This window comes from Notamacropus eugenii, chromosome 4, assembly GCF_028372415.1.
Source record: "Notamacropus eugenii isolate mMacEug1 chromosome 4, mMacEug1.pri_v2, whole genome shotgun sequence".
In the NCBI taxonomy this organism is placed as follows: domain Eukaryota; kingdom Metazoa; phylum Chordata; class Mammalia; order Diprotodontia; family Macropodidae; genus Notamacropus; species Notamacropus eugenii.
In genome coordinates, this window is record NC_092875.1 from 52,449,504 (window position 1) to 52,454,304 (window position 4,801).

The window sequence follows — 4,801 nt, forward strand, 5'->3', positions numbered from 1 at the left end:
CTCTAAGCATCCTCTATAAGAGCTTCCCCTGGCTCCCTCCCCTTCCCCCATCTTCACCAATGATGCCTCCCCAGGCTGCTAATGAGGAGTGCTTGGGACATAGACTCTGAAACCTCATCTCTCTGAGTTCAGGAAGACCTCAAAAGGGCTTCCTTGCCCTGAATGTCCTTCTGCCCCTAAATGGCAGTGGCTGGTGAGATGGCTTCCCATCTGAGAGGCCAGGCCATTATCCTATTTCCAGAGAAAGACCCTGATTCTCCTTACCTGGAGGCGCTGTCCCTCCCTATATACTATATATCTTGTCTACCCTGGGCTGAAAGCATCACCCAAAAGAGAATATAAATTCCTTGGGGGCCAAGAGCCAGTTTGTTTTTTTCTTTGTTTTGTCTTCATGCCACTAACTCCTAACTCAGTACCTGGCATCTCATTCTCACTGATTGAGAATCTCAGACTTGAAAGGTGTCCCTGAGACTATATAATGCAGCCATGCATGAAAAAGCAATCAATGGAGAAGAATCCTTCCTTCAGCTGACCCAGCAAGGGGCCAGAGCCACATTTTCTTTTGAAGACCTTTAAAGAAAGGGAACCCGTTACTTCCAGTGGGAGCCAATTCTATTTTTCCATACCTCTTATTGTTAAGAACATTTTCTTCAAGGAAACAATTCCAAAGATTAGGAAAAATGAAGTTGTTTGAAGGAGACATTTATTAAGGACCTGTTAGATACTAGATGTTATGCTAAGCGTGGGCTGGTAGGTGGCACCACAGAGCATATAGCACAGAGCCAGGAGTCAGGAAGACTTAATCTTCCTGAGTTCAAATCCAGCCTCATACACTTACTAGCTGTGTGACCCTGGACAACTCATTTAACCTTGTTTGTGTCAGTTTCCCTATCTGTAAAGTGAGCTGGAGAAGGAAATGGCCAACTCCTGCAGCATGTTTGCCAAGAAAACCTCAAATGGGGTCATGGAGAGTCAGACTGAACTGAGACGACAACAACAACGTGCTAACCACTTGACAAATACCTTATTTGATCCTCACAATTACCCTGGGAGGCAGGTGCTATTATCTCCATTTTATAGTTGAGGACACACTTAATGGGTTTGGAGTGAGAGGACCTATGTTCAAATATTGGCCCTGCCAATTACTACTTTTGACACTTTAGGCAAGTTACTTACCCTGTGTGGGCCTCGGTTTCCTCATCTGTAAAATGAGAGCATTTGAAGAGCTTGCCTTTATAATCTCATCTTGTACAGGAAGCCTTTCCTAACCTCTTTTAATTCCAGTGCATTCCTTCTTTTAATTATTTCGATTTATTCTGTCTACAATTTGCTTTGCATATGTTTGTTTGCATCTTCTCTCCCTCCATGAGATTGTAAGGTTCTGTCTCTTGCCTTTTTGCATCTCTAGCATTTAGCACAGTGCCTGGCCCTTAATTAATGTTTATTGTATTGAATTGAATCTAAGGCTCCTTTCAACTCTAAATCTATGATTCTATATGTTCTTGATGTCTCTCCCCTTGCCCCTAATGAACAGAATGTAAGCTTTTTGAGAAGGTCCTGTTTAATATTTTGTCATTTTACCTCTGAAACTCAGCAGAGGGCTTAGCCAAGTTTTTCTGCCCTAGAAAATCCGACCATCAGGTGATCTCCTTTGAGGGGATGCTTGTTGAGGGTCTGTGTAATGTTGGGGACATGGCCTGATGGCAGGACAGGGCTGATGGGGGTGGAAAGCCCTGAAGTCCTAATGGAGGAGAAATAAACCAGGGGCCACATCAAAAAGTGATGAAACAGATTGGAGCCACATGGGACCTTTTAGCATTCTTCACCTCCTCCTCCTCCTCCTTTGAGATAATGCTTAATGAGGGCCCTTCCTATGCTGGGGGCAGGACCTCCATAGGGCCAGAGCCTTGGGAGGGGTGGGAACTTCTGGACTGGGTTAGACAGCTGGAGGTAGACAGTTGATGCCAAAGCTTGGGGAACCACAGATTTGAGTCCTACCTCTGACCCACTGTGGCTGTGTGAGCCTGAGCAAATCACTTAGCCTCTCCATGTCCCAGGCAGCTGGGACTATATAACGTGCCAATGTGCATTAGTAGCAGGGGTTTCCTTACCTGGGAGGTCCCAGTTCCAATGAAATCAGAGATCTAGTCCCTCTGCCTATGTTTATTTTGTATGTACTTATATTAGTGCATGTTATTTCCTTTGACATAATGGAAGAATCTTGCATAGCAAGATTTGCTCTATTTTGTGTAGAGGCTACACCTTTGATTTCATTAGTCTAGGGAATTCCCTCTACCAAAGCAGATCAAACTTATCAGCTTAAAGACTTACTAAGTCACCTAGGACAGAGAGGCCAGGTGACTTTACTCACACAAACCATTAAATAAGCCATAAATGAATGTTGAAAAATTGATTATTTCAAATTGCTTTCCAGAATGGTTGGACCAATTCTCAGCTCCACCAACAATGTATTAGTGTATTCTTCCACAACCACTTCACCATTGATTATTGCCATATCTCATCAATTTTGCCAGTTTAACTGATGTGAGATATAATATCTGAATCATTTTGAGTTACATTCCTCTTACATTCATGATTTGGAGCATATGGTAGTTAGTAGTTGAAGAATTAGACTTAAGTCTCCTTTTTTCCAAGTTCTTTTTCTTCCATCTTTTGTTTTTTTCTCTTCCTATCATACTATATTTCTCTGATTCAACTAGAAACTACATTGTTCCAACCTTCAAGGTTTGTCTAATTGACTTCAATCCAAACTTTGCCTCTTGGCCTTCAGAGTTCTTTTTCCCATTGTCCCTGAACCCTCCAGCTCATTGCAAAGAGAACTGGATTTGTAGTCAGAGAACTTGGCTTAATTCTGGGCTCTGCTGATTTCTAGCTATGTGATCTTAGACAAATTACTTCCCTTTTCTGGACCTCAGTCTCTATCTCTAAGGCCCCTCCTAGCTTTCAATTTTATGGCTTGTGATAGCCCATCCTTCTTTCCCATCAATCTCTCTCTCCTTCAAACTCTTGAGGCAGTCTAGCATGGAGATAGAAATGGACATGGACAAGCTGGAGTGACCAGAGAAAGGCAAGAAGGATGGGGATGGGCCCAATATTTATGCCATGTGATGGTTCACTGAAGCAAAGGGGGTTGCTTAACCTGGAGGAGATGTGGTTTGTGCACTGGGGGTGGGGGAGGAAAGAATGGGGTGGGAGGATAGCTGAGGTTACCATTGGGAAGACATAGGTTCAGATTAGCTGTGTGACCCTGGACAACCTCACTTAACATCTTTGCTCCTCATTTTCCTCTTCTGCAAAATGGGTGATAATAATGACTAGAGTTGTTAGCCCAGTACTCTTAAAAAAAGCCCTGTTATATTCACTGTTATCTATGGTCTGAATTTATCTCCTGTGGCTTCTTGATCCTGATTTTCTTCCAAGGTTTCTTTGGGCAGCCTAGGGCCTTGGGGCCACTCTCGGAGGGTCAGATTAATAGGTGGGACAAAAAGAGAGGGAAGGACACAAGCATTTATTAAGCACCTACTATATACTAGGCCTTGTGCTAAGTGTTTTACGAATTTATCGGTTGATTTCAAGTTAGTCAGGTTCTTTCACACCAAATCTTGACAAGCTAACTTGGGCAGGAGCCTCCTGTGAGCCTTTTGTGAGACACAAAACCTCTAGGAACATTCTGTAGTATCTAATACCAGTAATAATAGTTGGTGTTTAAGGTAGGCAAAGTGCTTTACAAATCTCAGCTGATCTTCACAGCAATCTTGGGAAGCAGATATTATTATTACCCTCATTTTATACATGAGGAAACTGAGGTATCAAGAAGTTATAATAACTTGCCCAGGATCCCATAAGCTAGTGTCTGAGGCCACATTTGAAGTCAGGTTTTCCTGAATGCAGGTGCATTGCTCTATCCAATTCATCATGTATCTGCCTCAATTAAGAATCAACACTTTATTTATTAAGTGCCTACCATGTGCCTGGCACTGTGCAGTTCCTTCTCTCTTAACTAGTCTTCACCTTTTCCTGGGGAGCAGATGTTTTACCTGGTTCTCCCTGAAGGAATAATTAGAGATTGGGGAGGTGTGTCTTGGGATATGCTGAGCTAACCAAAAATAACTCCTGTCAGAGGATAACTGAGGCTCCGTTGGTGCATACTTAGCAACGTTACCAGCCCTAGGGACCTTCCTTAGGTGTATGGGCAAAATAGGAGACACACACACACACACACACACACACACACACACACACGGGGAGAGAGAGAGAGAAAGAGAGAGACCAAGAGACAGAGACAGAGAGAAAAGAGATACACACAGAGAGACACAGCAATAGTGAGAGACATAGAGAGAGACACAGAGAGACATAGAGACAGAGAGAGACAGAGACAGAGAGAGATAGACACACACTGAGAGAAAGATGACTGACTGGCCTGCCACAAGATGAGAGTAGAGAGGAGACTAAGAGTTAGACTTCTGTCTGAAGTCAAGTCAAGAAGCATTCATTAAGTACCTTTTATGTGCCAGGCACTGCACTAAGAATTAGGGATACAAAGAAAGACAAAAGACAGCCCAGCTCTCAAGGAGCTCCCAGTCTAATGCCAGCAAACAATTATTCACGGATGAGATATAGACAGGACCAGTTGGAGATCATTTCAGAGGGAAGACACCAGAATTAACGGGGATTGGGAAAGGTTTCTTGCGGAAGGTGGGAGTTTCGCTGAGACTTAAAGGAGGACAGGGAAGCCAGGAGGTAGCATTGAGAGAAGGAATTCCAGGGAAGGGGCACCAGG